We start from the raw sequence: 21710 nt of genomic DNA, 5'->3' as shown, positions 1-21710 counted from the left end.
GAAAGGAAAAAAAATGTGGTTTTAACACTGAGTGCAGGAGAACCCTTAGAAAATCTCAAAATAGTTTGTTCTTGTTAAGTGTAATTCACTCACTCAGGCCAGAAACTTGGAATGATCGTTGAGTATCCAACCTGTCACTCAAATCCTGTATCTAATCCGTAAAGTCCTGAATTTTCACCTCCTGAATATACTTTTGATTCGTCCACTTCTCTCCCATATGTAGGCTAGGTCACCACCGCTCATCTACTGCGGTGGCCTCCTAACTGCTTTCTCACAATTCCTGCCCTCCTATAATCCAGTCTTCCCCCGCAGTTATAGTGATCTTTTCAAAATGTACATCAGAGCTAGTCGTTCTGCTGCTCTTATGATAAAGCGCCTACTTTGTGTCACGGTGATCCATACCGTAACATCTGGTCCCTGCCTCCTCTTCTGCTACCGCCGCAATGGACTTCTCTAAGCTCAAGTCACCAAGCTTTCTCCCCGATTCTGTCCTATCGGACAGGTAATTCCCTCTCTCATTTCAGCTCCGCCTGACGCACTCCTCCCTCCCTTCAACTCCATTTGGAGTCCATTTGCTACAGCCCAGAACCCCGGGACTAGGGCTCTTTTTAGTCTGAGGATTAGCTCCCTTTTGGCCCCAATCACACCGTTAAAGAATCGTGCGCCTATCCGCTGTATGTCTCCTCACTGAACGATATTTCTTGAGGGGACAGACTGACTCTATCATTCTCTTACTGCATTCCTGGAGGCTGGCCTCGTTGGCGCTTAATAAACACTGGCTGAAGAAACCGCAATCATTGTCCCAAGGACACGATTAAAGCTGCCGGGACCCTCCCCCTCCCGAGCCGGCCCGTTAGTGCACAAGGAAAACTCACCATCCGGTCCCCAGTGAGTCTCGGAAGATCTCCCGCTCTGAAACGAAACTCATAACTTCCGGAAGCGATGGCCAATCCCCGTCTACCCGTCTTCTTCGAGCCAGTTTCCGGATAGCCCGACCCGGGGTTGCCAAGTTTTTCCGGGTCCAGGTAGGAGGGGTGCTTCCGCCCCTCGTCCCGCCCATTCTTCCGCCTCTCCAGCCTGTGTCACCTCTATGGACGCGAAGGAGAATAGGAGCTATATGTCACTTCCGACGAAGGAAATTGAAGACTCTGTGGGCTGGGACCGGAAGCTGAGGTCTGGTTTCGAATCTCTGCTCTGTTTTAACCTGTGCTGGGCGGTGCACCGGGTGTCCTCGGTTTCTTCCTGTACAAGGAAAAATACTGACCAAGATGAGTTCTACATGGATTTTGCTGCTTCAGATTTCTTAGTTCTTTTTCAGGGCCTTGTCTCCTATGACACTTTGGACTTTAGAGTTTAATGCTGGAACAAGCTAAAACTTTGGGAGATGATTGGGAAGACATGATTATGTTTTGCAATGTGAGAAGGACATGAGATTTGGGGGTGCAGGAGTGGATTGATTCAGTTTGAATATATGTCCCTGCCAAATCTCATGTTGAATTGTGGTCCCCATTGTTGGAGGTGGGACCTGCTGGAAGGTATTTGAGTCGTGTAGGTGGATTTCTTATGGCTTGGTGTCCTTGCAATAGTGTGAATTCTAGGGCGATCTGGTTCTGTAGAAGTGTGTGGCACCCCCCCAACACATACTGTCTCTTGCTCCATTTCTCACCGTATGATATGTCTGCTCTCCCTTCTCCTTCTGCCAATAGAAAAAGCTCCCTGAGGCCTCCCCAGAAGCCAAACAGATGCTGATATTATGCTTCCTGTACAGCCTGCAGAACCATGAGCCAATTTAACCTCTTTTCTATATAAATTACCCAGTCTCAAGTATTTCTTAATAGCAATGCAAGGACAGCCTAATTGGGGCAATGAGAGAGGAGACGAGGAGGCATGACACACTGGGCTAAAACATGAAGGACATTCAGCCAGGTGCAGTGGCTCTCGCCTGAATCCCAGCACTTTGGGAGGCCAAGGTGGGCAGCTCACCTGATGTCAGGAGTTCAAGACCAGCCTGACCAACATGAAGAAACCGCTCCCTGCCCCCGCCCCGCGTCTCTACTAATAATGCAGAATTAGCCAGGCGTGATGGCACCTGCATGTAATCCCAGTTACTCAGGAGGCTGAGACAGGAGAATCGCTTGAACCTGGGAGGCAGAGGTTTCAGTGAGCCGAGATTGCGCCATTGCACCCTAGCCTGGGCAACAAGAGTGAAACGTGTCTCAAAACAAAGAAAAACGTGAAGGACATTCTATTTCTAGGAGAGACAAGAGGCTATTCTGGTCAGTCTTTATCACAGGATGTTACATTTCCCAGCACATTCCACAGTTATCCTAGAGAACCACAAGTGAGAAAGGAGAATGAACTAAGTTGGTCCAAGGCCACCTGGAGAACTGTCCTGCAGACTGTGCCCTTAATTCAGATTATCCCCCCTAGCAAAGCCAGTCCATTTCATATGCCCATCAACCTCTTAATATCTGGAGGCAGAGGTTTGTCTTATCACATCGAGGTAACACTGTGACAGACGCAATGTCAGTGAAACATTGTTAAGCCATAGCCAGAATGCATTTTACTAGGCCCCAGAGGACTACTCCACAAATAGCTGATCAGGTCTGCCTGGAGGAGCAGCCTAGTCCTGGATCCAGTGATCCAGGTAACAGGTTGCTGAAGAGGTCAAAAAAAGGGTCCTTAAAGGGTCCCCAATATCTATAGCAAGTGGGCCTCCTCCCAAATCTACTTTTCTGTAATACAAGAGGTGTTCTCTAGGTACAGCAGCAGCTATTGGCAATCAAACACACTTGTCTCAGTTTGGTAAATGGAAGTCTAGAGTAATTCCTTTGTTTAATAGAATCCTCTTGGCCAGGTGTGGTGGCTCATGCTTATAATCCCAGTGCTTTGGGAAGCCAACATAGGGGGATTACGTGAGGCCAGGAGTTCAAGACCAGCCTGGGCAAAATAGTGAGACCCCCCCCCCATCTCTCCTAAATATTAAGAAAAATAGCCAAGTGTGGTGGTGTGCATCTGTAGTCAGAGCTACTTAGGAGTCTGAGGTGGGAGGATCACTTGAGCCCAGGAATTTGAGATTACAGCAAGCTATGATCATGCCATTGCAGTCTGGGCAACAGCATAAAACCCTGTCTCAAAAAAAAAAAATTCTCAAGGGAGTTGAGGAATGTCTGCTGGGCTGCCAAGGAAGTGGCAATAGAGGAAGCAGTATCTGCCATGCTCAGGAACAGATTTCTTATCTGTTTTTCCCGAGCACTGACTCATATGTGTGGTACCAAAAATCTCAAAAAGAACATGAACCAGGATCACTTATACTTCCTGACAATCGTCTAGTATGCCTGGTGTATGACTTCAGGCTGTTGGCCCACTGGTGTGACTCATTTCCAAGGGTCATATATACGGACACCCCAGCATGCCCAGTGTGCAGTATCCCACCGTTCATCAGCTTTTCAAGTACAACACTGACCACACCATATTTGGGTCACCCTGGACTGCTCACAGAGAAAAATGTAGTCCTCAGGTGCACATAGCATCCCTTCCCCCATTTTATTGTTCAGTAACCCATTCACATGTGTAAGGGCATTAGCCTTTGTCAGCAAAGTCTCAAATTAGTTATATGAACTTGGTTTCCCCTATTCAATATTGTTCATGAAGTCCCTACCTGGAAAGCTAACAGTAGTTCAATTCTTGTTTCCATTGCCAACACTGGGATGCTTCTCATCCAAGTAAAGGAATATAATGGGTCAAAACTACCAGCCCACCGAAGTTGTTAGTTGTCATGATGTTTTGCCACCTTCGGCCAATTAAGTCTCCCTTCCTCCCCTGTGGCAGGTGCTAAATCCTCACTCAGTAAGCCACAGCTGAGGCTCTGTTGATACTCACTGCACCACTATAATACTGGTAGAGTTTACTAGTGGCAGGATGAGAAGGTTGCTGTAGTCTGTGACAGAATGGGGTCTGGGATGGCAGATCCAGTACTTTACTTTGGTGGCCACAGCTTGGGAGAGCCCAACAAAGGCATTATGCTTCCAAGCCTCTACTTTCACATCCTTGTGGAAAAAGCAGACTGACAGTGTCTGCCCCTTAGACTTCCTGCATCCTCAGGTATTCCCTACATCCTCAGCTATCCCACGGAGGCTGGCCTGAGTGCAGTGTCCCAGTCTGACTACTGCAGTCTCAAGACTACCCATTCCCCTTGTTGCATGACCCAGGCCTTTTGGCTTCAGTCCAGGTAGGGAGGTTTGTCTTGTACAAACTGGACATGTCTGATAAGGTTAGCCACCTGTGTGGAAGGATCAGGTGTTCCTGGTGCCACTAATCCTAACACCCTGGTACTCCTTGTTCCTGTCCTTTATCCCTGTGGATTTCACAGAAGAGAGGCACCTGGAGGAAGTATCACCTCTAGATTAGAGTCAGGGGGCCCTGTCTGGGGTGTTCTGGCAGACTGAGCCACAAACCACCTACAGGATGTGCGCCCTAAATGAAAAAAGAAAAAAGAATGATTGGGAACACTGAGATTGGAATTTCACAGTTGCAGCCAAATCAGGCAGTTACCTGGTCCACCTCCATCCACAACAAGTTCGGTGTTTCTCAAGATGTGTGCAGTGCTGTGTTTCCCTTGGAGCACAGTTCTTAGTATCTACTCTGCCCTAGTCAGATTGAGGTTCCACCCCACTAGCAGGCTGTCCTGATGTCCTTTATTCAGTTGCTTTGTGAGTTGGCTGTTCCATCATTCAATTGCTCCATTGGCCTGTGGATGACAGAGTGCATGAAAAACCCATTGTATTGCATGATAGTGTGCTTACTGTCATGTTGCTTGGGCAGGGAGGATTTTCCTTGGTCAGAGTGAAATCCCATGTGGTATCCAAAACATGACATAAGTCCTCTCAAGGGCAACTGTGGTAGTCAGAGCATCCACATGAGTGGCATATAGAGTCCCTTCCAACAGCAAGCTGTTGCCATAGTCCTTGTCCTCACACATGGGATCTTTTAATAGTCCAGTTACTGTTGCCATTCCCCTGACCAGATGGTTAGGCTGTTGGCAATGGCCTATGAATCAGTAAAAATGTGGCAAGATATGGTGATAGGTATAGGGCGATTGTCCCATGGTTATGGCTCAAATCCTTAGCTGTTAGGGGTCATAGCCGCTCTAGTGCCAGTGATGTTCTGTGCCACAAGCAACCAAAATGTCAATGCCTATAAAGCACTCAGTGGTGGGAACCATGGTGACTGACACCTGAAATGGCCCAAAGGGCCACACCAACAAGCAGATAAGCACCACATGCAGATAAGTACTGTGGGTCACTGAGTTAATCCACAAACTTCCTGGTGTCACCAGCTTAATTTTTCCCCTAAAGTTACCTGGAAATACTGTCATGTGGCCTTCAGTATCCAAAAACTCCAAAGAAGTCAGAATTTTCACCTTTCCCCATTATATCTTTTTTTTTTTTTTGAGACAGGTTCTCTCTCCATTGCCCAGGTTGGAGTACAGCCTCAACCTCCCAGGTTCAGACAATCCTCCAGCCTCAGCCTCCCACATAGCTGGGACTGCAGAAGCCCACCACCACAGTTGGTTAATTTTTAAATTTTTTGTAGAGAGGAGGTCTCACTTTGTTGCTTTCGCTGGTCTCTAACTGCTGGGCTCAAGGGATCCTCCTACCTTGGCTCCACAAAGTACTGGGATTATAGGTACAAGCCACTGCATTTGGCCCCATTTTATTTTGGCAGGAGTATAGAGCCATTGGCCTCTGGTGGGGATCAGAGACCTTGGCCCCATTCCTAACTGTGCCATTCAGCCCAGGACATTTGGGTTTGCAGTGTCCCTTTATCAGATATATTCATCAGCCAGGCTACATGGATGTGTATATGTCAAATGAATCTAATTGTATACTTATAAAAATAGACATCATATTGCATACCAATTATCTCTCTAAGGCTGTTTAAGAAACACAAGAGACTACATCTTTGTACTGGAACCACTAAAATAAAAAAAAAGAAAGAAAACTGACAACACTAAGTACTGGTGAGGATGTGAGCAACTGGGGCTCTCATACATTATTCCTGAGGATGCATGTTTAAAAATATGGCAGTCATAAGCTTTTAATTGTTCAGCCATGTGTATGACAGCTGGAAGTACCAGATCTCCCACTGATTTGACATTGAAGTCCTACAAATACTTCTACCTTTTAAGAATATAGAAATGTCAGTTACATCCAACATAACAATTGATCAAGAATTACAAGTTTCATTTTTGAAACTTGTATATGTAGTACAGACATTTTGCAAAAGTTTGGCAGTTGCTTATAAAATTAAATATACACTTACCCTACAACAGCATTCCCAGTACAAGGAAATGAAAAGAATTCACTCCAAAAACTGTATGCAAATGTTTATGGCAGCTTTGTTCAAAATTTGAGTATTGGTAAATAACCCAAATATCCTTCACCTGGTAGATGGAAAACAAATTGTGGTATACCCACAGCATACTCAGCAACAAAAGGGAATGAACTGTTGATCCACTCAGTGACATGGATGAATCTCAAAAGCATTATGCTAAATGAAAGAAGCCACATTGAAAGGCTATATACTCTGTTATTCTGTTATTCCACTTATACAACATTCTAGAAAAGGCAAAACTACAGGGACAGAAAATAGGTCAGCATTTGCCAAAGTCTGAGGTTGGTGGGAATGGATTCCTACAAAATGCCGTGAGGGAATTTTAGGGGTTGGTGGAAGTGTTGTATATTTTGATTGTGGTAGTGGTGGTGATGGTTATAAACTATGCATTTATCGGCTGGGTGTGGTGGCTCATGCCTGAAATTACAACTTTGGGAGGCTGAGGCAGGTGGATCACAAAGTCTGGAGTTCGAGACCAGCCTGCCCAATATGGTGCAACCCCGTCTCTACTAAAAATACAAAAATTACCGGGGCATGGTGGCGCATGCCTGTGGTCTCAGCTATTTGGGAGGCTGAGGCAAAAGAATTGCTGAACCTGGGAGGCAGAGGTTGCGGTGAGCCGAGACTGTGCTACTGCACTCCAGCCTGGGAAACAGAGTGAGATTTCATCTTTAAAAAAACTATGCATTTGTCAGACTCATAGACAGTACAGCATTTGTCAGACTCATAGACAGTACAGTAAAAGATGAATTTTACTATTTATTTAAGTCATCTCAGATAAAAATGATCCCTTATGGCTTGTAAGGGTTATGTATCATAAAATTAGCTCAAAATATCTAATTTGACAAGGTTTTAAATGAGAGCTTTCAAAAGGATATCATCTTTATTCTCCTTTGCAATATGTAGACTTGCATAAATATGCATAACTATTACCATGTGTTAAAAGGAACCTAACCTTGGAAGTGTTATCTGAACAAATGGATCAGGTAAGATAGCCAGACTCCAAACATGATTCCCATGTCTTGTGAAAATAGCCTCGAAAATGAAATTGTTATGTTGGATGTAACTGACATTTCTATATTCTTAAAAGGTGTAAGTATTTGTAGAACTTCAATATAAAACCAGTGGGTGATCTGGTACTTCCAGCTGTCATACACATGACTGAACAATTGAAAGCTTATGACTGCCAGATTTTTAAACAAATATCTGGGTGTCTTAGCCTAGGTCCTCTAGAAAGCAGAGCCCAAGGCAAGGATTAAAGCACTGGTATTTTATATGGGATATGTGAGAACAGAGAGATGAGGGCGAGGAAAAAGGTAAGTGAAGCAAGGAATGATACATAGCAATATGATGTGATGCGTTATCTTGCCACAGCCTTCACAGTGAGCCCGAAGACACCCGGGTTGTTTGGCAAGTGCATTTACTTAGCCAAACACATTTGCCAAACAACCTGTGCATCTTCTCTGGAAGACATGCAAGGCAAAACCATAGCTGAGAGGAGTCTACAGTGGGGAGACAGGAGGGGTGTTTGCCTACCAGGCTCCCTCCTGTCCTCTGCGTTTCACTGATGAAGGCCCTCCAGAGGGAGCTGACTCCTCCATACTTCTGGGTCATCACCTCACCTGCCAGCAGAAGCTCGAGGGGTTGATGGGATTGATGGAATCTGAGACAGTGCTCCAGAATTGGTGTTTCATAAAGAATGAGATATAAATGAAACAAATGGTAAATAAATACATAAGGTACCTTGCCAAGAGAGGAAGGGCAGGGTGTTCATGATAATGTAGGGTGGGAGAGAAGGCTTTACTGAGGAGATGAGCTTAAGAATGTGAATGATGGGCTCACAGAAACCACAGGAGAGAAATTACAGCCAAGAGAACAACCCAAAAAACAAAGGACACGGTGCCATAGCATGTATAATACAGTGCACTCAGGAAGTGGCTGGCATCCTGAGATATGGAGTGGAATACAATACAGGGCTTTGTAAAGTCAGCTTGGAGTTAGATCACAGAAAGCCTTGACAAGGAGCTGAAAATGGGTTTTAAAGACCAGAAGCTGTTCAAGATTTCCAAGAGGGGAAAACACAAAGCTTGTTTTCAGGACATAATTCTGGGGCAGTTGCTAGCATTACATTGGAAAGGAGGTTCAGACAGGATTCTAGAAAGTGCCTCCCTTCCATAGTGGAAGTGTTTGTGGTGGACAAAAATTAAAATTTCAACGATGGTAACCATCGGAATGAAGAAAAATAAAACTTAAATGTGTGCAGCAGGAGGAAAGTAAACAAAAACCAAGCTGACTAACCACCGTATTACAACTCCAGCATGACAAGACTAGAGCGTCCATCATCAACTTTTAGTGCCTCAGTGTTAAGTGTGGACAGATGAGTAGTAAACTTCGTCATCAGGTATTGCAAGAACATGTCCAAGAGCAGAGACAGAGGTATAAACACACAGGAGAAGGAGAAGAAAGAAAAAACAGTTGATTCAGGGAAATTTAAAAATAATTGACATTAGTGAGATAAACATAATGAATTTACTTTTCTAATAGCATTTTTTCCAGAAAACAAAAATGAGCTAGCTCTCGGAAATTAAAATAATAGGGCAGATAAAAATATATAGCAGAAAATTTAGATAGCCAACAGAAAGGTAGAAAATATAGCTGAGAAAATCCTCCTAATTTTTTTAAAAAGGCAAAAGGTTAATAATGGAAAACAAGAGAAAAAAATAAACTTAAGAGATACATTTCAGAAAATCCCACATTCAACTAACACCCCCCCCAAAAAAATGTGATAAAATCAAAATATCCCAGAACTGAAGCAAATAAGCTGCGAGATTGAAAAAGCTCACTAAGTATTTAGAATTATGAATTAAAAAGCACCCACACTGGCCGGGTGCGTGGCTCATGCCTGTGATCCCAGCACTTTGGGAGGCTAAGGCAGACTGATCGCTTGAAGTCAGGAGATTGAGATCAGCCTGGCCAACATGGTGAAGCCTCGTCTGTACTTTAAAAATACAAAAATTAGCCAGGCATGGTGGCACTTGACTGTAGTCCCAGCAACTCAGGAGGCTGAGGCAGGAGAATTGCTTGAACCCAGGAGGCAGAGGATGCAGTGAGCCGAGATTGCACCACTGCACTCTAGCCTGGGCAACAGAGCAAGACTCCATCTCAAATTAAAAAAAAAAAAAGAATCTGTAAATGCCCCTCTAACAGTGGCTATCATCCATTGTCCCAGCCATCAAAATGGAGACTCCCGAATAGTCAAAGGAAATCAACCTGCCAACCTGCCAGCCAAGAAAGCCATAGAAGCATTGGACTTGGAAGCTTTCTTAGCCCCACTAATACCTCATGTCGATCTGACCAAGTTCCAACCTTGCCAAAGGATACTTAAAGTAAGCCATGGAATGGGGATTCACATCCCCAGCCCTGGCCCATCCAGCTGGAAATGTAATCCAGAATACATCATATTGGTTTGCAGTGCCCTCCTTAAAGATATAGTGAGCCAGTTCCATCCAAGCATCTATTACGGAAGAGATGTGACCCTTCAATGCCTACATGAGTACTTGATTGGCCAAGACATGCAACAGCTCATCCAAAATGTGATCCATCAATGCATGCTTCATGCACTAAAACTGGACCTTGCCCCTTTTTGGGGTAAAACATCGAGGGGACTCTCCATGCAAGAATTGGCAAGTTAATTTCACCATAATGCCACGGGCACCTGGAGGCTACTGGGCATCTTTTTGTACAAAAACCATCTTTTGGGTTTTTTGTAGACACATTTACAGGATGGGTAGAGGTATACCCTATCCTAACAGAAAGGGCAGCCAAAGTGACCCACACCTTACTAAAGAGATAATTCCACAACATGAATTCCCTTTGATGAGTCAGAGTGACAATGGTGTTTGTCTCTCAGGTAGTACAGGAAGTGTCTCAAGTCCTAGACACTGAATGGAAACTTCATGCAGCACAGCCACAGCCCACTGGAAAGACTAAAACACTGAATCAAACTATTTAAAGAAGAACTAGACCAGGTGTGGTGGCTCACGCTTGTAATCCCAGCATGTTGGGAGGCCAAGGCGGGCAGAATATTTGAGGCCAGGAGTTTGAGGCCAGCCTGGCCAAATGGCAAAACCTCATTGCTACTAAAAATACAAAAAAAGTAACTGGGCGTGGAGGTGTGTGCCTGTGTTCTCAGCTGCTTGGGAGGCTGAGGCATAAGAATCGCTTGAATGCGGGAGGTGGAGATTGCAGTAAGCAAGGATCATGCTACTGCATCCCAGCCTGGGTGACACAACAAGACTCTTGTCTCAAAAAAAAGAACAACTGCTGCTAAAATGTGCCAGAAAATTAATCTAACTTGGGACAAAGTACTACCTTCTCTCTTGCTGAGGATTTGGGTCGTTCCCTGAAACAGGCTCCAGTTGAGCCCTTTAGAAATTGTATATGAGGGACCTTTTCTTACCCACCTTGAGGCTAAGATCAGGCTATAAAATCTTAGAAAGGGAAGGAGCTATTAGACATTATTTAAAATTGCTAAATGAAATACTGACTTCTCTTCATCAGTTTGCTTCTTCCCCAGGACGTGCCACTTCGTCCCTTACAGGCTAAAGGCAAAGTCCTACTTAAAACCTGGAGGGAGACTGGACTGGATCACCAACTAGTCCCTCAAAGGGTAAGACTCTATGAGGGCTTTCTGACCACGCATTCATCTATTAGGTGGGAGCTGAACCATGGGTGCATTATACCTGGATAAAAATCACCTCTCCTCAGCCCAACCTATCAGGTTAATTAACAGACCTGAATGGATATGTGAACCAACTAAAAACCTGAAGCTGCTTTTTAAGAAAATATCGAGAGACAAGTAATGCCTTCTGTCATTTAATTATGTGATTCCTGCTAAGCACCACGTAATATATGGCTTCTAGTGTCTGCTGAAACCAATCTTTTCCTACAACGGGCATGTTATGCAAATCACCTACAGAAGCTCATTGAGTTTGAGGGCTGTTACCTATCTCTAGCACTTCTGTATTACCTTATTAAGTCTTGCCCTTACAAGGAAACGACTGGATACATTAACAAACTTTTATGAAAAACTGTTCCAAAGAAATTCAGGTCATCAGGTCTCTGGTGTGCTAACATGAGGAAATATAAGGCTATGGCCTGGCATGAATAGAACGCTTCACAACCCAGGTCACAGAAAATCTTTTACTATAAATCAGACTGTTCAACAAACTTCTGAATACACTACTCCTTTTATGAAAGAATTTCCCTCTGTCCTGTCGCCAGGCTGGAGTGCATCTCAGCTCACTGCAACCTCCGCCTCCTGGGTTCAAGTGATTCTCCTGCCTCGGCCTCCCGAGTAGCTGGGACTACAGGCATGCACCATCATACCCAGCTAATTTTTGTATTTTTAATAAAGATGGGGTTTCAACATGTTGACAAGGATGGTCTCCATCTCTTAGCCTTGTGATCAGCCTGCCTCAGCCTCCCAAAATGCTGGGATTACAGGCATGAGCCACCACATCTGGTCAATTTTGATACCTCTTTATGACTTAACAATTCAAAGGATGTATGGTTTTTATCAACTGTCTCCAAAATAATCTCTTGTTATGCAGGGAGTACAGTTCTTTTCCTTCATACATAAGTTCAGTAGTTGCTTCCCTAACTGCAAAGGCAATGTTATTTAGTTGAGTATCTGGGATAGTGTTATAGTCTTAAGATTTGTTTTCTAAAGTTGATACTGTGGGTTATTTTTGTGAACAGCCTGATGTTTGGAATCTTTTTTCCTCAAAATAAGTCCTTATTAAACCAGGACTTTGGAGGGAACAAAAAAGCTTCAGAAATGAAGACTAAACTAAAAAGAACACAAGAATGAACAGGCTGGGCATGGTGGCTCACACCTGTAATCTTAGCACTTTGGGAGGCCAAGACGGGTAGATCAGTTGAGGCCAAGAGTTCAAGACCAGCTTGGCCAACATGGTGAAACCCTGTCTCTACTAAAAATACAAAAATTAGACAGGCATGGTGATGTGCACCTGTAATCCTAGCTAATCAGGAGGCTGAAGCACAAGAATCACGTGAACCCAGGGTGGAGTTTGCTGTGAGCTGAGGTTGAACCAGTGCAAATCCGGCCTGGGCAGCAGAGTTGAGACTCAAAGGAAAAAAAAAAAAAAAAAAAAAAACAAAGAATAAAAAGCCCTGGAAAAAGGGGTAAATCCAGCAGTGTGTGGTATCCACAGAATAAAGGAAAAAAAAAAAAAAAGAATGAATGAACATAATATATAAAACCTTTTTAAAAAGAAGAAATTTTTAAAAATCAAAAAGTTAATAAAAAGGATTCTAGAGAAATGGCAAATATAAAAGATAGGCAAAAAAGTCAGGACGGTTCTGAAAAGAGTAATGGAAACACACATAGAAATGTGGTATACATAAAAGTGACATTTCAAATCAATGGGACAGATTATTCAGTAAATTGTAATTCATACATGTTGGGGTAAAAATAAATGAATAAATTCTCTGAAAGAATCCTTAAAGTGGCAAAAGTAGATGCCCCTAAGGGAGGGGGTAGGCGGTGACTGCGAAACTTGGGGAAAGGGTGAATTTCCATTGTCACCATTTTATATCTTTCCAGTGTTCTGTCATGTGTATTTATTACCTTTGAAGTCTAAAATGCCTGAGTTCAAATCCCAGTTATTGCTAGCACTTGCTAGCTAGCTCTTAATCTTGGACCAATTCTTAAGACTCTCTACCTCCTTATCTGTGAAATGGGGCGAATAACTTAGCCAGGTGCTGCCTGGCACAGAATAAACTTTCAATAAATATAGATTGCTAGTGAAAACACCCAAATGTCTAGTAACGGATGAATGGATAAGCCAATGTGGTGTAGTCATACAATGAGAATACTATGCCACATGAAAAAGAATAAAGTTCAGACACACACTACAGCACAGATAAACCTTTAAAACATAGTACTAAATGACTAAGCAAAACAAGCAATAACAAGGGGAATGGGGCATGCTAGGGTTTGAATATGCTCTTTTGTTGCTGTAATTCTGTGCCTCTGTGCATTAATATTTGGATGCATGCAATGCCAGCATGGAAATTGGTCTTCACACTTACTGCAGTTTTCCAGAAGCACTCACAAACCGATAAATGTAACAGACATTCCATTTGTTACTGGGCATGTGTGAAAAAGCAGTGTAGAAAATAGGCTAATATTAGAAAATGGTTAAATCCTTAATATCTTCAAGTGTGGTTTTATAATGGATGCTGTCAATGTGCATAACTCAAACCTGGGTACCTGGTCAAAATAATGCTTGGGAAACATTAAAATTGAGATAATAGTAAAAAATAAATATAGAAAATAAAATAAAATAAAACATGTTACTGAACGAAATAACCCAGATACCAAAAGCCACATATTGTATGATTCCATTTATATGAAATGTCCAGAAAAGGTCAATCCAGAGATTGGTGGTTGCCTGGGGCCAGAGGGAGGTGGGAATGAGGAGTGACTGCTAACGGGTAGAGGGATGTTTTTTTTTTTTTTTTTTGGAATGTCCAGAAAAGATAAATCCAGAGATTGGTGGTTGCCTGGGAGGAGGGAATGAGGAGTAACTGCGAATGGGTAGATGGGATGTTTTTTTTTTTTTTTGCAGGGGATGATGAAAATGTAATGGCTCAGATAGTTGTAATGATTGTACAACCTTGTGACATACTAAATGCCCCTGAATTGTACAATTTTCTGTTTGTTATTTTGTTTTTTATTTTGGGACTGAGTCTCGCTCTGTTACCCAGGCTGAAGTGCAGTGGCGCCATCTCGGCTCACTGCAACCTCCCCCTCGCGGGTTCAAGCGATTCTCTTCTCGTACTTCAGCCTCCTGAGTACAGGCGCCTGCCACCACTACTGGCTACTTTTTTATTTTAGTAAAGGCGGGGTTTCACCACGTTGGCCAGGCTGGCCTCGAACTCTTGAGCTTAAGTGATCCGCCTGCCTCAGACTCCCAAAGTGCTGGGATTTCAGGTCACTCCCGGCCCATTCGTATGATTTTGAACAGTAAATTTTATATTAGGTGAATTATATATCACAAACTAATTTTTAAAAAGCAAAGTACTGATTTTCTCACGGTGACCGTCCACTGGCCTCATCTTCCCTTCCCCCACCCGTTCCTCTCCTGCCCTCTCCTACTGCCCCAAACCCTTTCTGGTTATCTCTGTGCCTGGAGGCGGAGTCCCCTCCCCACAAGGAGCGTCTCTGCTCAGTTGGGCGCCTGCGTCTTGCAGCTTTTGGAGGGCGACCCAGGGCGCATGCGCGCCCACGACTCTTCTGTGAAAATGGACGCTCCAAGCCGTTTTTTCCCGTGTACTTCAGTTAATGGTGATGGCCGAGAAGGTTGCACGTGCTGGAATGGGTGGAGGAGGACCTGGAGGGCCTCTTAATGTTTAAATACCTCCGAAAGCTTCAGTTCGTCTGCCTGTGACCTCTGGATGCTTGCAGGCCCTCGCAAACGCTGAGGACTTCGGAGACCCACAGGCCTTACCCGCTTGCATGCAGTGTGACCCAAGCCCATTGCTGAACCTCACTAGGAAGGTGGCACAGTGTTACTGGTCTTGTGTGTTGTGAAGGTGAACTGAAGTAGTGTGTCTCACTGGCCTGTGCACAGGTGTTCAGTCAATGGTGATCTATACGCCAGGGTCTTTTCTGGGTCGGATTCAAGCTGCAGCAGCTCACTTGGCTAGGCCCCAGTTTATCAGCTGCACTTAGAACTGTGAGCCGTTGTCATTCTCCTGGTGGTAGATTCCCCTGTTTTGTACTGCAATCATACATGTATAAGGTAACCCAAATCTGTTGGAGATGAGTCCTGAATCTTACTTTCTAAAACACCTATCTGATAGGCTAGGAGACATAAGGCCATCATCCACGGGAAATTTTGTACATTTCTTTTGGTCCACCCAGGCTTATCTTCTGCCATCTTCAACTTCTATCCAAATTTTATTCTTGTAGTCCTAACCTCAGATTCTGCATCCTACTTCTGCCATTTCCCCCATTTCTGATTCTTTGTATAAGCCCATGAAATCTCTCCCCTTTTGACTTTCTTAATCCTGGACCACGTTCCTTCCTCTTTCCTCAATTCTGCTGTATATTCTCTCATCCAAGTTTTAGTTCCTTGTTTTTTTATTTTTTGTGTTTTTGAGATGGAGTTTCACTCTGTTGTTCAGGCTGGAGTACGGTGGTGTGACCTCGACTCACTGCAAACTATGCCTCCCAGGTTCAAGCAATTCTAATGCCTCAGCCTCCCCAGAAGCTGGGATTACAGGCACCCATCACCAAACCCAGCTACTTTTTTGTGTTCTTAGTAGAGATGGGTTTTACCATGTTGGCCAGGCTGCTCTCCAACTCCTGACCTCAGGTGATCCACCCACCTTGGCCTCCCAAAGTGCTGGGATTGCAGGCACGAGCCACTGCACCTAGCCATAATTCCTTCTAAGGCAGCTTTTGATCCCCACACCACCAAAGAAAACCCACAGTCAACAGCATCTCAAAGCTCAAAAGCCTCTTTATTACTAATCTATTAGTTCTATTAGATTTCTTTCTTAAGTTTGAAAAATATATTATGGGAATGAATAAATTAGTATCTAATTATTTGGAAAACCAGGTGGTATCCAAAGTAAAGCCAACAGTCTCAGCAGCTCTTAGATTCTGTAGCCGTAGTATTAAGAAATTGCCATATCTTTTTCCCTTTGGATGAAGAACTGCAGTTTCCCCAAAGAGGTGTGTTTGGCAGCATTCTCATGCTCTTGCTGAACGTCCCTCTACATGGCCTCACGCTCTGGCCTCTGCTCTTTTGTGATGGGCGTTGACACTACTGGCCCAGGGATGTCGGGTGTCCTCCACGGCCTGGGTTGTAAGCTGAAGTCTTGAATTAGAAATTGATATTGAGGCTTGGGCAGTGACCGGAGATTGGTCACAGCGGTGGAAACAGGCTCCCGCTGGAGAGAAGAGCAAGATGATGTTTTGTAGGGTGCTGGCCTAGAAGCAGCAGACTGAGAAGCAGTAGGAGGCTGGTTAGGGTTGGCTGAACCGCGTTGGGCTTAATTGGTGGAAATTGGCTGAGCTAGTCTGGCAGGACCTGTCAAAAATGTGTTGGGAGGTGCTGGTTGGGTTGGACTGACTGCAGTCGACTGAGCTGAGTTAGTAGAACCAGGTCGAGCAGGGCAAGCCACAGCAGGCCTATGTGAGGCCGGAGGGTGTGGCCGCCAAGAAACAGGTCGAGCTTGAGGTTCGTCTAGGGTTGGAAAGGGCAAAGGTACCAACTTGACCTTCCCAGGTGGTGGTAACTCATACTGGGATGGAGATGGACACTCCTTTTCAGCACTATCATCCAGTTTCTGTACCTTGAGTTTTCTCCAGGCCTTTCATCTCACGTCGGGTATGCTGCCATGGTTGAAGAACTGAGAATGGCTGGGGGTTCTGGGTGTTGCTTGAGCTTCCCAAAGTCCGGGAGGAAGAGAATCCAGTTTTCTTGTCGGTCTTTTTCCCCAGTGCATGGAAAACTTGCACGGACTCTAGCATGTGCATGCCTAGGGAGCTTCGTGGCCTTTTGAAGGTCTCTTGGCTAAGCTCAGGTTGATATTTCTTCCGCTTCATAGTGGGAATGGTTTGCTTCTCTTCTCCCTTGACTTTGGTCCCTGACTGCTTTCTGTCTTCAGATTTCTTGGAGCTGTTCTCTCTGCTCCTTTTGGTCTTCTCCTGCCCATGCCTCTTAGTTGTGCTGCTCCTGCTGGATGCGGCTTTGTGAGGTTTGTTGCTAGAATGCTTGCCCTTGCTCGCAGAAGTGCTGTCACTGGCGGTAGCACTGCAAACAGCCACTGCTCCCTCTAACAGGCTCTCTGGGTTCTTTGGCTGGATTTTGGCCTTGGGAGCACCCTGGATAGGCTCGGCAGTTTTATGGTTGTTCTTTCTGACTTGATCACAGTGACCCTTTATGACACTTGATTTATCTTGCACCTGATTTACCTTGGTGGCACTGGGATCTTTGGCTTTCTTTGCGGAGGGACTTTTGGGTTGGTCAAGATCTTGTACGAAACTGAAGATCGAGGGGAGGTGAGTATCCTCAACCAGTGTAGTGATGTCTGCAACATCACTGCCAGACTCAATCCCATTTTCATGTATCCCTTGGCCCTGAAGACTCAGGCTGTTCTTTCTCAGATTGGCATTGTCGGAACCAGGCTGCTCCTCTTGGCCAAGAGGATCAATGCAGGACAGAAGCTGGTGAATATCGGGGATTTCTAAAGGGAGCAGTGGAGGATCTTGATTTTCTTTTAGGAACTGGTAGGCATCTAGGGGCTTTGAAATCTTGGTTTTAACCTCATCCAAATTCTTATTCTCGGTTTTGTCCTGGCTTGGAGCTGGAGACACTGTCAAGATATTAGTTACACTCTGGGCTGGAGCTATCTTTGAAATGTCCCCAAGCTCAGGTGATCGATTACTCTCAAGTATCTGGGTATTTCGGGTACTGAGGACTTGGAGAATTCTGGAGTTAGTGCCAGAATTTTGGCACAAACTCGGAGGTTGCAATCCCAAGGGAAGTATCCATTCTCAGGGAAGGTTCCATCACTACAAAGGAATCAAGGAAGAAGTTAATCCCTGGTAAGTGAGAGGCTCCCCCTACATACAAATGCAGCAGTCAGATACATTTCAAACATTTGCCACGCATTTCTAATAGCTCTTCTTCAGGACCATGGACAAGACACTGTATTGGGTGTTAAGCAGTGACCTCTTACTGGTTATCATTTGATATGATTGTTTCTTAGCTTTCTTTGAATTTCATAGGGTTGTTGTAAGCCAAATTAAAAAAAGTGATTTTTAAATAGGAGATGTTTTATAAAACCTCACATTCTCATGTAGGGTCCTTTCCAGGCTCTCCACTCTCCTGAGAGAATAAGAACCCTTTATACCATGGACTAGGGGAGACAGTGGAGCCCTTCGACATGAAATATGTAAGCAAGCACAGATTCTGAGCCTGTTTGTTTTGGAGAGGATCTCTGAGCACAAAGTCTTAAGTCCTGTTGTAAGTTAAGGAAAATCAAAATGTCCCTGCCAAGATAAGACTTCTGACGTGCCTTCCAAGGAGACTCAAGTAATAGATTAAGGAAGGAAGTTACAGAGTGCTGGTGCAAGGGAGCTGATCAGCCAGGGCACTAAAAAGTGTTGTATCTCTTGGGACTCTCTTATATGTGGCACAGATAGCCATTATAGTGTTGAACTTTCCCATTTAGAAGGTGTCCTTAGAAAGACTCTGAAAATGGAGAGCAATGCCCAAGAATAGTGGTTGAAGTCTCAGGACTTAAATTCTGCCTATCTGTGGACTTCGCACTTGGCTATAGATTTGACCCTCCCTTTCAATGCTGAGTGTATCCCTCTCCTTTCTTGTTGGTTGTACTCACCTTGAAAACTGGTTTCTGTGACGGGTTGAGCAGACACAGGATAATACATCCCAGTAGTTGAGACTGTTGGTAGAACATTTGTGGGCCGAACCTCCTTTAGCACCATCACCATTTCTGTTGATGGGCCGATGCCCTATTTCCTGTGTATGACACAGAGCCATAGGATTGCAGCCAGGGGCCAATTTCTCCAGATAATTGAGGCCCCAGTGTGCCTGGATTATAGTAATAGACCTGGCTTCCTTTCTGGCAGGGAAGTGACAGGCTATGGCCCTGCCGATTTGGAATTTGAGATTGTGTCCCCTGAACAAGGCTGGCAGATAATGTTGGATACAGAGAGACCATAATATTGGCAAGTGAAGTTTTATCATGCTGGGCTGTCATAGACATGGAAGAGACAGCTGTGTTCTGGTCAATAACAGTCACAGTGAAGTCCCTGAGTGAGGATGACTTCTTTGCTATGCTTGCTGTAATGTCCCACTTAAAAACGCCTGAGGAGGAGGCAGCTGAAGTAGAGCTATGGCTCTGGCCACTAACCCCAGACAACATAGTTGTGCTAGAATGTTGGTAAAGGTAGGCACTGCCCATGAGTGGCTGGAAAGAGGTGTCAGAGGCTGATGGTAGTAGCCACGCTGAGCTAACAGCTGGAGCAGAGGCTCTGGAGAAGTTGGGGATGCTTCCTGTAAAGGAAGCCGCATTGCTCACCACAGGAAGTGAGAGCTGCAGAGAATTTGTAATTCCAAGTAAAGAGGTATTTTGGAAATCCTCTGTAGGAAAGAAGAGAGAGATGAAGAAACTGATGAGATGGAAAATTTTTCACTTTATATGGAGAACAGCATTTTAATAAGGTTGTTTCAATCAAGAAGCCTCTAATACCTTTACTCACTGAGATACCAGAAGCCAAACACTTTATGATGGCCATGAGTGCCGAAGCAGTTTGGTCCTCTTCTGATGAACTGCCTTTGTGTCCAGTTTGGTCACAGACTTGCGGAAGACCTAAGTGGTCTGGCTTCATACTTTATTTCCTAGGCTAGAAGCAACCTTCTCCCTTCCCTGTCTTTCGCTTGAATCTGAGCGAGTGTTGACTCATAACTATTTCCTAGAATTGGAGCATTTTAGAACTGAGAGGTCCTTAGAGAAGTTCTAACATTTTCATTTTAGGAGTAACCGAGGTTGAGAGAGGTCGGATTGACCTGTTTAAGTTTTACCAGTATGCTAACATCATTCCCATGACTTCCTTGTCAGGACTCTTCTCTGAGCATAGGCCAGAAACCAGGAGAAATAGAAGTTTTAATATGGTAATTTTGGCCTATGAGAATATGGTACAGCTATTACTTTTATGCTCCTTACTGTCACATTTTGCTTCTGCAGGTCATGTGACATTTCATAGCATTTACATTTAAGCCAGGCCAATTGGTAAATCTGAGGGGTCATTCTTTGCCCTCTTCAAGCCTGGCTTTTTATCCTAAGTCAAAATACTACCTAATAGTTTCAGAAGAAATGGGTTTTTTTTTTTGGCTTGTATGTTTGTTTCTCTTCTGACAGTCTCACTCTGTCAGCAAGGCTGGAGTGCAGTGACTTGACGTTGGCTCATTGCAACCTCTGCCTTCTTGGCTCAAGCAATTCTCATGCCTCAGACTCCTGAGTAGCTGTTATTGTAGGCGTGCACCAGTGCAACTAGCTAATTTTTTGTATTTTTAATAAAGATGGGATTTCACTATGTTTGCCAGGCTGGTCACGAACTCCTGATATGAAGTGATCTGCCTACCTCAGCCTCAAAAAGTAGTGGGATTATGACGTGAGCCACCATGCTCGGCCTCTAAGCATCATTTGTAAAACACATGTCTAAAATGTTTATATTAAAAACTGTCAAGTGTCATCTATATTCAAAAGAGCAACAGAAAAATACAACTGAATGTGACTTCTGATAAGCTACTTGTTCTAAGGATACTCTATTCTAGCCTGTTTCCTTCCTAGTTTGTTTATCTAAGCATTTCCTCACATCAACTTCATTTTGCTCTTTCTGAGTGGATTTCACTCTTTTGTCTTTCTGCTTTTCTTCTAAAATTTAAAATATACTTTTTTTTCTCTTGAAATCATTGTGTAAATCTCTAGAGCATATCCCAAGGAGAAGTGTAGGGGACCCTGTCTTTCTGCTTTCATTTAAAATCCCAAATTCCTTACCCTAGCATATCTGCCTCATAACCCGGTACTCTTCATTTTCTCTTTCCATCTAGTTCAGAGAGAAATCTCCAAATCATGAATATTACTTTTGTTTGTTTGTTTCAGACAGGGTGTCGCCTTGTCACCCAGGTTGAAGTCCAGTATTGTGAACATGGCTCACTGCAGCCTCAATATCCTGGGCTCAAACAGTCAACTGATCCTCCCACCTCAGCCTCCTGAGTACCTGGCATGCCCCACACCTGGCTGATTTTTTTTTTTTATTTGTAAAGATGGAGCCTTGCCATGTTGCCCAGACTGGTCTCGAACCCCTAGGCTCAAGCAATTCTCCCATCTCGGCCACCCAAAGCACTGAGATTGCAGGCGGGAACTACCATGCTCAGCTGAATATTAAAAACATCACTATACATCACTAAATATAAAATAGTAAAGTTGAAATATTAGTGAGGGAGATGTCCTCCCAAAGTGCTGAGATTAGAGGTGTGAGCCACCATGCCTGGCTGAATATGTAAAACATCACTAAATTTATAATAGTGAAGTTGAAATATTAGTGGAGGGAGACTGTTACTCATCAAACACCTCAGAATACGTTGCTAGTTTTCTTTTTTTTTTCCATTTATTTATTTTATTGCATTTTAGGTTTTGGGGTACATGTGAAGAACATGCAAAATTGTTGCATAGGAACACACGTG

General features: G+C 44.1%; 1 pseudogene; it reads right to left on the bottom strand.

Annotated features, from left to right (window-relative positions):
• Positions 1-16086: 16086 nt before the first annotated feature.
• Positions 16087-21710, bottom strand: part of LOC108298856 — an 8819-nt pseudogene continuing 3195 nt past the window's right edge.

Source organism: Cebus imitator, unplaced genomic scaffold (genome assembly GCF_001604975.1).
Source record: "Cebus imitator isolate Cc_AM_T3 unplaced genomic scaffold, Cebus_imitator-1.0 Scaffold1146, whole genome shotgun sequence".
In the NCBI taxonomy this organism is placed as follows: Eukaryota; Metazoa; Chordata; class Mammalia; order Primates; family Cebidae; genus Cebus; species Cebus imitator.
The sequence above is the reverse complement of the archived record's forward strand: the minus strand, read 5'-3'. Positions and strand labels throughout refer to the sequence as shown.